Here is a 15,365-nt window from a genome sequence, read left to right as displayed (position 1 = left end):
AAGATAGAATATTAAAAGCACTAAAGGAAAAGGTCAAGTAACATATAAAGGCAGGCCTATTAGAATTACACCGGACTTCTCACCAGAGACTATGAAAGCCAGAAGATCCTGGACAGATGTTATACAGACCCTAAGAGAACATAAATGCCAGCCCAGGCTACTAAACCCAGCAAAACTCTCAATTACCATAGATGGAAAAACTAAAGTACTCCATGACAGAACCAAATTCACACAATATCTTTTAACGAATGTAGCCATTCAAAGGACAATAAAGGGAAACCACCAACAGAAGGACTGAAATTACGCCCAAGAAAAAGCAAGAAAGTAATCCTTCAACAAACCTAAAAGAAGACAGCTGCAAGAACAGAATCCCAACTCTAACAACAAAAATAGCAGGAAGCAACTACTACTTTTCCTTAATATCTTTTAAATCAATGGTCTCGATTCCCCAATAAAATACATAGACTAACAGACTGGCTACACAAACAGGATCCAACTTTTTGCTGCTTACAGAAAACCCACCACAGGGAAAATACAGACACTACCTCCAGGAAAAAGGCTGGAAAACAATTTTCCAAGCAAATGGTCTGAAGAAACAAGCTGGAGTAGCCATTTTAATATCGAATAAAATTGACTTCCAACCCAAAGTTATCATAAAAGACACAGAGGGGCACTTCATACTCATCAATGGTAAAATCTTCCAATATGAACTCTTAATTCTGAATATCTATGCTCCAAATGCGAGGGCAGTCACATTCATTAAAAAACTATAGTAAAGCTCAAAGCACATATAGAACCTCCCACAATAATACTGGGAGATTGAACACCCACTCTCATCAATGGACAGATCCTGGAAACAGAAACTAAACAGAGACACATTGAAACTAACAAATGTTATGAAAGAAATGGATTTAACAGATATCTACAGAACATTTTATCCTAAAACAAAAGGATATACCTTCTTCTTAGCACCTAATGGTACCTTCTTCAAAATTGACCATATAATTGGTCACAAAACAGGCCTCAACAGATACAAAAATATTGAAATGCATCCTATCAGATCACCACGGACTAAGGCTGATCTTGAAAAACAACATAAATAATACAAAGGCAACATTCACATGGAAGTTGAAGAACACTCTACTCAATGATACCTTGGTCAAAGAAGAAATAAAGAAATTAAAGACTTTTTAGAGTTTAATGAAAATGAAACCACAACATACCCAAACTTATGGGATACAATGAAAGCATTCCTAAGAGGAAAACTCAAGCTCTGAGTTCCTTCAAAAAGAAATTAGAGGGAACATACCCTAGCAGCTTGACAACACACCTAAAAGCTCTAGAACAAAAGGAAGAAAATTCACCCAAGAGGAGTAGAAGGGAGGAAATAATCAAACTCAGGGCTGAAATCAACTAAGTGGAAACAAAAAGAACTGTTCAAAGAATCAACCAAACCAGGAGCTGGTTCTTTGAGAAAATCAACAATAAACCCTTAGCCAGACTCACCAGAGGGCACAGGGACAGTATCCTAATTAACAAAATCAGAAATGAAAAGGGAGACATAACAACAGAACCTGAGGAAATCCAAAACATCATCAGATCCTACTACAAAAGCCTATACTCAACAAAAGTGGAAAACCTGGATGAAATGAAGATATTTCTAGACAGATATCAGGTACCAACGTTAAATCAGGATCAGATGCATGACCTAAACAGTCCGATATACCCTAAAGAAATAGAAGCAGTAAATAATAGTCTCCTATCCAAAAAAAAAAAAAAAAAAAAAAAAGAAAAAGCCCAGAACCAGATGGGCTTTTAGTGCAGAGTTCTATCAGACCTTCAAAGAAGAAGTAGTTCAAATTCTCCTCAAACTATTCCACAAAATAGAAACAAAAGGTACTTACCCAATTCATTCTATGAAACCACAATTACTCTGATACCTAAACTTCATAAAGACCTAACAAAGAGAGAGAACTTCAGACCAATTTCCCTTATGAATACCGATGCAAAAATACTCAATAAAATTCTCGCAAACTAAGTCCAAGAACACATCAAAGCAATCATCCATCATCATCAGGAATTCAAGGCCCATACCTAAACATAAGAAAAGCAATATACAGCAAACCAGTAGCCAACATTAAAATAAATGGAGAGAATCTCCAAGCAATCCCACTAAAATCAGGAACTAGACAAGGCTGCCCACTTTCTCCCTCCCTATTCAATATAGCATTTGAAGTCCTGGCCGAAGCAATTAGACAACAAAAGGAGGTCAAGGGGATACAAATTGGAAAGGAAGAAGTAAAAATATCACTATTTGCAGATTATATGATCGTATATACAAGTGATCCTAAAAATTCTACCAGAGAACTCCTAAACCTGATAAACAGCTTCAGTGCAGTAGCTGGACATAAACTTAACTCAAACAAATCAGTGGCCTATCTCTACAAAAGGATAAATAGGCCAAGAAAGAAATTAGGGAAACAACACCCTTTACAATAGTCACAAATAATATAAAATAACTTGGTGTGACTATAACTGAGGAAATGAAAGATCTGTATGATAAGAACTTCAAGTCTCTGAAGAAAGAAATCAAAGAAGATCTCAGAAGATGTAAAGATCTCCCATGCTCATGGATTGGCAGGATCAAGATAGACAAAATGGCTATCTTGCTGAAAGCAATCTACCGGTTCAATGCAATCCCCATCAAAATTCCAACTCAATTCTTCAACGAATTAGAATTAGAAAAGGCAATTTGCAAATTCATCTGGAATAACAAACAACCTAGGATAACAAAAAGTATTCTTTTTTATTATTATAATTATTTTTTATTAGATATTTTATTCATTTATATTTCAAATGCTATCCCAAAAGTCCCCTATACCCTCACCCTGCCCTGCTCCCTTGCCCACTCACTCCCACTTCTTGGCCCTGGCATTACCCTGTACTGGGGCATATAAAGTTTGCTAGACCAAGGGGCCTCTCTTCCCAATGATGGCTGACTAGACTATCTACTGCTTCATATGCAGCTAGAGACAGGAGCTCTGGGGGTACTGATTAGTTCATATTGTTGTTCTTCCTATAGAGGTGCGGACCCCTTCAGCTCTTGTGTATTTTCTCTAGCTCCTATATTGGGGATCCTGTGTTCTATCCTATAGATGACTGTGAGCATCCACTTCTGCATTTGCCAGGCACTGGTAAAGCCTCACAGGATAAAGTTATATCAGGGTCCCTTCAGCAAAATCTTGCTGGCATATGCAATAGTGTCTGCGTTCGGTGGCTGATTATGGGATGGATCCCCGGGTAGGGCAGTCTCTGGATAGTTCATCCTTTCATCTTAGCTCCAAACTTTGTCTCTACCAAAATTATTCTTAACAATCAAAGAACCTCTGTTGGAATCACCTTGCCTGACTTAAAGCTGTACTACAGAGCAATTATGATAAAAACTGTGTGGTACTGGTACAGCAACAGACAGGTAGATCAATGGAATAGAATTGAAGACCCAGAAATGAACCCACACACCTACGGTCACTTGATCTTTGACAAGGGAGCTAAAACCATCCAGTGGAAAAAGACAGCATTTTCAACGAATGGTACCAGCACAACTGGTGGTTATCATGTAGAAGAATGAGAATTGATCCATTCTTATCTCCTTGTACAAAGCTCAAGTCTATGTGGATCAAGGAACTCCACATAAAATCAGAGACACTGAAACTTATAAAGGAGAAAGTATGGAAAAGTCTCGATGATATGGGCACAGAGGAAAAAATTCGTGAGCAGAACAGCAATGGCTTGTTCTGTAAGATTGAGAATTGATAAATGGGACCTCATAAAATTGTAAAGCTTCTGTAGAGCAAAGGACACTGTCAATAAGACAAAAAGGCCACCAAAAGATTGGGAAAGGATCTTTACCAATCCTAAATCAGATAGGCGACTAATATCCAATATACATAAAGAACTCAAGAAGATGGACTCCAGGATAGCAAATAACCCTATTAAAAAATGAGGTACAGAGCTAAACAAAGAATTCTCAACTGAGGAATACCGAATGGCTGAGAAGCACCTCAAAAATGTTCAACATCCTTAGTCATCAGGGAAATGCAAATGAAGACATCCCTGAGATTCCACCTCACAGCAGTCAGAATGGCTGATTAAAAATTCAGGTGACAGCAGATGCTGGCATGGATGTGAAGAAAGAGGGACACTCCTCCATTGTTGGTGGGATTGAAGCTGGTATAAACCCTCTGGAAATCAGTCTGGTGGTTCCTCAGAAAATTAGACATACTAGTACCGGAAGATCCAGCAATTCCTCTCCTAGGCATATACCCAGAAGATGTGCCAACTTGTAATAAGGACACCTGCTCCACTATGTTCATAGCAGCCTTATTTATAATAGCCAGAAGCTGGAAACAACCCAGATGTCCCTCAACAGAAGAATGGTTACAGAAAATGTGGTATATTTACACAAAAAAAATGTGGTACTATTCAGCAATTAAAAACAATGAATTCATGAAATTCTTAGGCAAATGGATGGATCTGGAGGATATCATTCTGAGTGAGGTAACCCAGTCACAAAAGAACACACATGACATGCACTCAATGATAAGTGTATATTAGTCCAGAAATGTAGAATATCCAAGATACAGTTGGCAAAACACATGAAACTCAAGAAGAAGGAAGACTAAAGTGTGGACACTTTTCTCCTTCTTAGAATGGGAACAAAATATCCATGGAAGGAGTTACAGAGACAAAGTTCGGACCTGAGAGGGAAGGAAAGACCATCCAGGGACTACCCTACCTGGGGATCCATCCCATATACAACCACCAAACCCAGACACTATTGCATATGCCAGAAAATTTTTGCTGCCAGGACCCTGATATAGCCCTCTCTTGTGAGGCTATGACAATGCCTGGCAAATATAGAAGTGGATGTTCACAGTCATCTATTGGATGACACACAGGGCCCCTAATGAAGGAGCTGGAGAAAGTACCCAAGGAGCTAAAGGGGTCTGCAACCCTATAGGAGGAACAACAATATGAACGAACCAGTACCCCCAGAGCTGTGTCTCTAGTTGCATATGTAGCAGAGGATGGCTTAGTCGGCCATCAATGGGAGGAGAGGCCCTTGGTATTTCGAGGATCATATGCCCCAGTACAGGGGAATGCCAGGGCCAGGAAGTGGGAGTGAGTGGGTTGGGGAGCAGGATGGGGGGAGGGTATAGGGGCCTTTGGGGATAGCATTTGAAATGTAAATGTAGAGAATATCTAATAAAATTCATATTAAATTTTTTAAAATCATATTAAAAAAGCAAAAAAGAATTAATATGAAAACACAACCAAAAATGATGGAACTGAAGAAAATTATCCAGGATCTAAAAATGGAAATAAAAACAGTAAAGAATTCACAAAGGGAGACAACCCTGGAGATAGAAAACCTATGAAAGTGATCAGGAGTCATAGATGCAAGCAACACCAAAAGAAAACATGAGATAGAAGAGAGAAACTCATATTTAGAAGATACCATAGAAAACATTGACACAATGTAAAAGAAAATACAGAATGTAAATAATAAAAAACTAAAGAAAATGTAAAATGCAACAACTCTAAACATCCAGGAAATTCAGGACACAATGAGAAGACCAAACCTAAGGATAATAGATATAGAAGAGAGTGAAGATTCCCAACTTAAAGTGCTAGTAAATATTTTCAATAGAATTATAGAAGAAAACTTCCTTAACCTAAAGAAAGAGATGCTCATGGATATACAAGAAGCCTACAGAACTCCAAATAGACTTGACTGGAAAAGAAATTCCTTTCATCACATAGTAATAGAACACCAAATGCACTAAACAAAGAAAGAATACTTAAAAGCAGTAAGGGAAAATGGTCAAGTACATATAAAGGGAGAACTATCAGAATTACACCAGACTTCTCACCAGAGACTATGAAAGCTAGAAGATCCTGGGCAGATCTCATACAGACTGTAAGCAAATACAAATGCAAGCCCAGACTACTATACCCAGTAAAACATAAAGAGAATTTCAGACCAATTTCCCTTATGAATATCAATAAAAAATACTCAATAAAATTCTTGCCAACTGAATCCAAGAACACATCAAAATGATCATTCACCATGATCAAGTAGGCTTCATCCCATGAATGCAGGGATGGTTCAATATAGGGAAATCCATCAATGTAATCCACTATATAAACAAACTCAAAGAAAAACCCACATGATTATTTCATTAGATGCTGAAAAAGCATTTGACAAAATTCAACATTCCTTCATGTTAAAAGTCTTGGAAAGATCGGGAATTCAAGGCCCATACCTAGGCATAGTAAAAAGGAATATACAGCAAACCAGTAGCCAACATCAAACTAAATAGAGAGAAGCTTGAAGCAATCCACTAAAATCAGGGACTAGACAAGGCTTCTCTCTCCCCTCTCCCCCTTTCCTCCTCTCCCCCTCTCCTCCCCCTCCCCTTCTCCCCCCCTCTCTCCCCTCTCCCCCTTTCCTCCTCTCCCCCTCTCCTCCCCCTCCCCCTCTCCCTCTCCCTCTCTCTCTTTCTGTACTCTCTTTCTGTGTATGCATGTGTGTTCGATATTGTATTTCAAGTTCTAGTTAGAGGAATTAGACAACAAAAGGAGGTCAAAGGGATACAAATTTGAAAGGAAGACGTTGAAATATCACTATTTGCAGATGATATAACAGTATACTTAAGTGACCTGAAAACCCCACCAGAGAACTCCTAAACCTGGTAAAGAACTTCAACAAAGTGGCCAGATATAAAAATTAACTCAAACAAATCAGTAGCCTTCCTATACTCAAAGAATAAACAGTCTGAGAAAGAAATTAGGGAAACAACACCCTTCAAAATAGTCACAAATAATATAAAGTATCTTGGTGTGACTCTAACCAAACAAGTGAATGATCTGTATGACAAGCACTTCAAAGTCTCTGAAGAAAGAAATCGAAGAAGACTCAGAAGATGGAACGATCTTCCATGCTGGTGGATTGGCAAGATTAATATAGTAAAAATGCCCATCTTGCCATAAGCAATCTATAGATTCAATGCAATCCCCTTCAAAATACCATCTCAATTCTCCATAGAGTTTGACAGAGCAATTCTCAGATGCATCTGGAATAACAAAAATCTCAGGATAGCAAAAACTATTCTCAACAATAAAAAAACTTCTGGGGGAATCAGCATCCTGGACCTCAATTTGTACTAGAGTAATAGTGATAAAAAAACAAACAAACAAACAAACTGCGTGGTATTGGTACAATGACAGGCAGGAAGATCAATGGTATAGAATTGAAGGCACACAAATAAACCCACACACCTATGGTCATTTAATTTTTGACAAAGAAGCCAAAACCATTCAGTGAAAAAAAGAAAGCATTTCAACATATGGTCCTGGTTCATTGGCAGTCTGCATGCAGAAGTATGCAAATTGACCCATTTTTCTCTCCTTGTACAAAGATCAGATATGCTGAATCTAACAGAAAAAATTGGTAAAGATCATCAAACACATGGGAACAGGAGGGAATTTCCATGAACAGAACACCAATGGCTCAGGCTCACAGATCAACAATTGACAAACTGGACTTCACGAAACCAAAAAGCTTCTATAAGGCAAAGGACAATGTTAATAGGACAAAATGGCAACCTACAGATTGGGAAAATATCTTTACCAACCCTACATCAAATGGAGGGTTAATATCCAAAATATACTAAGAACTCAAGAAGTTAGACTCCAGAAAATCAAATAACCCCATTAAAAAATGGGGCTCAGAGCTGAACCAAGAATTCTCAACTGAGAAATATTGAATGGCTCAGAAACATCTAAAGAAATGTTCAACATCCTTAGTCATCAGGGAAATGCAAATCAAAATGACCCTGAGATTCCACCTCATACCAATCAGAATGGCTAAGATCAAAAACTCAGGTAATAGCAGACATTATTGAGGATGTGGAAAATGAGGAACAGTCCTCAACTGCTAGTGGGATTGCAAACTGGTACAACTACTCTGGAAATCAATTTGTTAGTTCCTCAGAAAATTGGAAATAGTTCTGTCTGAAGACCCATTTATACCACTCCTGGAAATATATCCAAAAGATGCTCCACCATACCAAGGACACATGCTTCATAATGTTTATAGCAGCCTCATTTGGAATAGTCAGAAGCTGGAACCAACCCAGATGTCCCTCAACTGAATAAAGTATACAGAAAATGTGGTTCATTTACATAATGGAATACTATTCAGTTATTCAAAAAAAGGACATCATGAAATTTTCAGGCAAATGGATGAAACTATAAAATATCATCATCAGTGCAGTAACCCAACCCCCAAAGGACACATATGGTGTGTATTTACTGATAAGTAGATATTAGCCATAAAGTACAGGATATCTAGGATACAATCCACAGACAGTAAGAAGTTTAACAAGATGGAAGTCCCAAGTGACAATACTTCAATCCCACTTAGAAGGGTGGAAGAAAAAAATCATGGGAGGCAGAGGGAGGGAGGTGTTGGGTGGGAGGTGGAGAGAGAAAAGAGGGGCAGGATCAGGTATGGGGAGAGACAGGAGAGGAGCTCAAAAGGTTCAAGGGAATGAATGGAAATATTTAGCTGTGGGGCTTGGGTGGCAGGGGGAACATCTATAAAGTCCCAGTAAACTGGAATGTGAGAGGCTCTCAGGACTCAATGGGAATGACCTTAGATGAAATGCCCAACAGTGGGGAGATGGAACCAGTGGGGAGATAGACCTACTATCTCCAGTAGGTCAAGCACCCAGTGGATAAATGGGGTTACCAACCTACCTTCAAAGGTTTTGACCTGGAATGGTTTCTGCCTAAAAGAAATACAGGGACAAAAATCAAGCAGAGATTGAAAGACAAGACATCCACTGACTAGCCCAAATTTGGTTTAATCCCACGGGTGCACACCAAACCTTGACACTAGTACTTTTACCATGTGCTTGCAGAGGAGCCTAGCATGGCTGCCCTCTGAGAATCTCTACCAACTGCTGACTGAGACAGATGTACATACTCACAGCCAACTATTGTACTGAGGTCAGGGAACCCTATAGAAGAATTATCGGGAAAATTGAAGGAACTGAAGGGAACGGCAACCCCATAGGAAGACCAACAGTGTCACCTAACCTGGACCCCTGGGAGATCCCAGAGATTAAGCCACCAACCAACGAACATGTACTGGTCCATGGCCAGTGAGCCAAATGTAGCAGAGGATTGCCTTGTCTTGCCTCAGTGGGAGAGGATGTACCTAATCCTGTAGAAATTTAATGACCCAGGGAAGGGGGATGCGGGGGCTGGTGGTGACATGAGCTGGTTGTGGGTGAGTTGGTAAGAGCTGTGGGCAGTGGGGTGGGAAACACCCTCTCAGAGGCAAAGGGGAAGGTATATGTGGTGAAGAATTCTTGGAAGGTGGACTAGAAAAGGAATGCAAATAAATGAAACAATAAAAATGTTAAAATTTCAAAAAAATATGCTGTAAACTCTTATCTGAGGATTTGTAAGTTGCTCATTTGGTATGGTTTAAAATATATAAAATATGTAATGCAATTTGAATTTAAACACGTAATCAATGGTTTATAATTTAAAATCCATACATGCAAAAAAAGAAAGAAAGAAAGAAAGAAAGAAAGAAAAGAAAAGAAAAGAAAAGAAAAGAAAAGAAAAGAAAAGAAAAGAAAAGGAAAAGGAAAGAAAAGAAAGAGTATTCTGGATACCTGTATCTAGATGTGGCCAGATGTATAATTTGCCATGTGTTTTTAACATTGGACAAATAATTAATATGCATAACCTATAAAGAACTCAAAAACAAAACAAAACAGAAAACCAACACAAACTCTCAATGGCAAGTAAACCAAGATGGAAGAGGATGCCCCTAAAACACAATAAGAAATTTGGCAATAGGGACTAGCATAATGTTAAGAGCACATACTGTTCTTCCAGAGAACCTAAGTTTGGTTTATAGTATCCACATAGCAATCTGCTCATAACTGCCTGTAATGCTAGTATAAAAAATAAAGGTACAATGTAAAAAATCATCAAATTTAATAAAAACGGAATATTGTTTTCCTACTGCTATGAAGAAGCTATTTTGAGTGGAGCTTTTTCGGTTTTTTGTTTTGTTTTGTTTTGTTTTTGTTTTTGTTTTTCGTTTGTTTGTTTTTTGGTTTGCTTTATTTTTCATTGTTATTATTCACAACTGGATTGCAGTTTCCCCTCTCTCTTCTCCAAGTCCTTCCCCTGCCTCTCCTCTGCACATCTTAATCTACTTCTCCCCCATTTCTATTTAGAAAAGGGCAGGCTTCTCATGGATATCAATGAAGCAGCATTTCAAGTGGTAGTAAGATCGAGTAGTTCCCCTCATATTAAGGCTGGATGAGGTAACCCAGTAGAAAGAAAAAGGCCTCCAAAGCTGGCAAAGGATTCAGACAGCTCCTACTTTCACTGTTAGGTGTCTTACAAGATGATCAAAATACACAACTATAACATAGGCAGAGAAATTAGGTTGGGCCCATGCCAGCTCCCTGCTTTTCTGCTCAGTCTCTATGAGCCCCTGTGAACCCTGATTAGTTGATTCTGTGGGTTTTCTTGTGTTGTCTTTGATCCCTCTAACTTCTAAAATCCTTCTTCCCTCTCTTTAGCAGGATTCCCTAAGCTCCACCTAAAGTTTGGTGGTAGGTCTTTCCATGTGTTTTCATCAGTTGCTAGATGAACTCTCTCTGATGACAACTGGGCTAGGCACCAATCTATGAGTTTATCAGGATATCTTTAGGCATCATTTTGTTGACATCTAGTTCCTGGCATTTTAGGTAGTGTCACGAGTGGGCTTCTTCTTGTGGCATGGGTCTTAGGCTGGTTACTCATTCCCATAATTCTTTATCCTCTTCATCCCAGCACATTTTGTAGGCAGGGCAAATTATAGGTAGCAAGTGATGTGGCTGGGTTGGTGTCCCAATCCCTTCACTGGAAGTCTTGCCTGATTACAGAAGATACCAGTTCAGGCTATGTATTCTCCAGTGCTAGAAGTCTTAACTAGGTTTTTAAGTGACTTCATTATTGGTAAACTGAAAAGCCACTATTTTTTTTTTTTTTTGATTCTTGATTTTGTATCCTGCTACTTTTCTAAAAGTTTTTGTCTTAGGGCTGGAGACTTGCTCAGTAGTTAAGAGTACTCTCTATTCTTGTATATTGCCCAGATTCTCTTCCTAGTGCCCCCCATTGCTGCTCTCCATCTGCAAATCCAGTTCTTGGGTATCCAGTGACCTCTTAAGGTCTCTGTTGAAACCAGGCATACAAGTGAAACAATTTTCCTCAGAAAACTGGACATAGTACTACCCGAAGATCCAGCAATACATCTCCTGGGCATATGCCCAGATGATCTTCCAACTTGTAATAAGAACATATGCTCCACTATGTTCATAGCAGCCTTATTTATAATAGCCAGAACTGGAAAGAACCCAGATGTCCCCCAACAAAGGAATGGATACAGAAAATGTGGTGCATTTACACAGTGGAGTACTACTCAGCTATTAAAAACAATGAATTTATGAAATTCTTAGGCAAATGGATGGATCTGGAGGATATCATCCTGAACTAGGTAACCCAATCACAAAAGAACACACATGATATGCTCTAACTGAAAGTGGATGTTAGCCCAGAAACTTAGAATACACAAGATACAATTTGCAAAACAATGAAACTCAAGCTGAAGGAAGACTAAAGTGTGGATACTTTGTTCCTTCTTAGAATGGGGAACAAAATACCCATGGAAGAAGTTAAAGAGACAAAGTTCAGAGCTGAGACAGAAGGAAGAACCATCCAGAGACTGACCCACTCTGGGATCCATCCCATAAACAACCACCAAACCCAGACACTATTGCATATGCCAGAAAGACTTTGCTGCCAGAACTCTGACATAGCCGTCCCTTGTGAGGCTATGACAATGCCTGGCAAATACAGAAGTGGATGCTCACAGTCATGTATTGAATGGAATACATGGCCCCCAATGAAGGAGCTAGAGAAAGTACCCAAGGAGCTAAAGGGATCTACAACACCATAGGAGGAGCAACAATATGAAGTAACCAGTACCCCCCCCCCAGAGCTTATTTTCTCTAGTTGCATATGTAGCAGAGGATGGCCTAGTCAGCCATCAATGGGAGAAGAGGCCCGTGGTCTTCCTGGCCTTGGCATTCCTCTGTACTGGGGCATATAATCTTAGCAAGACCAGGTCGGGAGCACGGAGGGGGGTGGGGTGGGATGGGGGATTATAGGGGACTTTAGGGATAGCATTTGAAATTTACATGAAGAAAATATCTAATAATAATACAAATTAAATTATAATCTTGAGTGATTATAACCTGTATTCAGAAAGATAAATATATTTTACTTCCATTTATAAGTGGACATTATCTGCTAAATAAATAATAATCAAGTTAAAGTCCAGAGAAGAATGTTCCTGATAAATATAGATGCACAAATTTTTAATAAAATACTTGCAAGCCAAGTACAGGTACACATTGAGAAGATCACCCACCATGATCAAGTTGGCTTTATCCCAGAGACACAAGGATAAAAATGATTCACCACATGTAGGCTAATAAATGAAAACTATAAATGGATTTAAAGAAGAAAATAGAATTCCAATAATAAAGGTCTGGAGATATTGGTCAGCATTTAAAGGTACTGATTTTTCTTCCAGAGGACCTAGCTTTAATTCCAAGCACTCACATCACATCGTAGCTCATAATGATGTATAACTCAAGTCAATTTTCTCATAACCGTTATCTCATTAGATGTAGAAAAAGCTGTTGACAATATCCAACATGCTTCATGATAAAAGTTCTACAGAAGGTAGGACATGGAACAACATAATAACGGCTATCTATGGAAACCCCATGTTTAACATTATTCTAAATTAAAAAAAAAAAAAACCTCAAAGCAATACCATTAAAATCTTCTTGTATATTGGAAGGACTCTTAGTTAACATTTTGCAGAGATGCTTGCATATTCATGTTTATTGTTGATCTATTTGTAATTGGTAGGAAATGGAAATAATCTGTATGCACATTAACAGATGAATAGGTAAAAAAATGTTGGTTTGGAGGGAGAAAAGTGAAGGAGAAATGGTGCAAATATATTATATTCTTTAAAACTCAAAGTAATTAAATTTTAGGCTTGGAGGGAGAGTTTTGAGGGAGGGGAGGAAAAAGAAAATGCTGTAGTTATAATCTCCAAAATATAAAAGTAATTAAAAAAACAGAACAAGAGAGGGATGTCCGTTATTCCTACTCTCAACATGAAAGTAAATCTTTCAGAGTGACCTGGATTACACAGTGAAACCCTGTCTCAAAAAAAAAAATATAGCCCACCCACAAGGCTTGACATTAAAAACATGATATAAAAATTCTAAACAAGGGCTCCATTCTGATAAAAATATACATCTGTGGAGGCAGTAAAAAAGCAAAAGGTGTTTTGGGTGAACTCTTAATAAGGGTGAATTAGTATTTTTACTTGCTGTATTTTCAACAACCTAAAGCATTACTTCTTTAATAAAATGTGCTCAAACATTAATCAAAGAACATAAGATTTCATATTTCCCAAATAAAACAATTCAAACTATATTACAGCTTATCTAGAAATATTTAAGACATAGATTATATGTGGTGAGTTTATACATAAATGTAAAGCCACTTAATGTGTAAGATTTCAACATATATGGATTTTGATATTCTTGATACCGAGACCTTTCAGACACTAAGATTCCATAAAATGTAATATTGCTGAGCAATAGAAAGCAAAGTACTAATATGATACAATATGAATAAATTTTGTATATGAGTGGGTAAGTGAAAAATATCACAAAAGAAAATATACTATATGATTCCATGTACAAGAAGTGTACACAAATGGCAATTTCTACTGAATCATGATGTTGCATAGGATAAATAGGATGACAGTATGGCAAGTGTCCGAAATTACTGATGCTTTTATCTTTCTGAGTATAACTTAAGGGTAAATTTTATGGAATGCAAGTTATACTTCAGTGAAATGATTACTACAAAAAGCAAAAGAATCTAATTAATGTGTTTTGTTCCTATTTATTACTTTGCCGTACACTTTTCTTCTTATTTTTTTTTATTAGATACTTTCTTTATATACATTTCAAATGCTATCCCGAAAGTTTCCTATACCAACTCCCCGCCCTGCTCCCCTACCCACCCATTCCCGTTTCTTGGCCCTGGCATTCCCCTGTACTTGGGCATATACATTTTGCAATACCAAGGAGCCTCTCTTCCCAGTGATGGCCTACTAGGCCATCTTCTGCTACATATGCAGGTAAAGACACAAGCTCAGGGGGTACTGGTTACTTCATATTGTTGTTCCAAATATAGGGTTGCAGACCCCCTCAGCCCAGGAGAGGTATTGCTAGATTTTCCAGTATTATTATGTTCAATTTTCTGAGGAACCTCCAGACTGACTTCTAGAGTGGTTGTATAAGCTTGCAATCCCAACAACAATGGAGGAGTGTTACTCTTTCTCCACATCCTCACCATCATCTGCTGTCACCTGAATTTTTGTCTTAGCCATTCTGACTCTAGTGAGGTGGAATCTCAAGATTGTTTTGATTTGCATTTCCCTGATGATTAAGGATGTTGAACATTTTTTCAGGTGCTTCTCAGCCATTCGGTATTCCTCAGTGGAGAATTCGTTGTCTGGCTCTGTACCCCATTTTAATGGGGTTATTTGAAGTTCTGGAGTCCAGCTTCTTGAGCTCTTTGTATATATAGGATATTAGTCCCATATCAGATTTTTTTTAAAAAAATTTATTAGGTATTTATTTCATTTACATTTCCAATGCTATGCCAAAAGTCCCCCACAGGCTCCCCCACCCACTTCCCCACGCACCCACTCCCACTTCTTGGCCCTGGAGTTCCCCTGTACTGAGGCATGTAAAGTTTGCACGACCAATGGGCCTCTCTTTCCACTGATGGACTACTAGGCCATCTTCTGATACATATGCAGCTAGACACACAAGCTCCGGGGGGTACTGGTTAGTTCATATTGTTGTTCATCCTAAAGGGTTGCAGATCCCTTTAGCTCCTTGGATACTTTCTCTAGCTCCTCCACTGGGGGGCCTGTGATCCATCCAATAGCTGACTGTGAGCATCCACTTCTGTGTTTGTTAGGCCCCAGCATAGTCTCACAAGAGACAGCTATATCAGGGCCCTTCCAGCAAAATCTTGCTAGTGTATGCAATGGTGTCAGCGTTTGGAAGCTAATTATGGGATAGATCCCCGGATATGGCAGTCTCTAGATGGTCCATCCTTTC

This window comes from Mus caroli, chromosome 3, assembly GCF_900094665.2.
Source record: "Mus caroli chromosome 3, CAROLI_EIJ_v1.1, whole genome shotgun sequence".
Taxonomy (NCBI): Eukaryota; Metazoa; Chordata; class Mammalia; order Rodentia; family Muridae; genus Mus; species Mus caroli.
The sequence above is the reverse complement of the archived record's forward strand: the minus strand, read 5'-3'. Positions refer to the sequence as shown.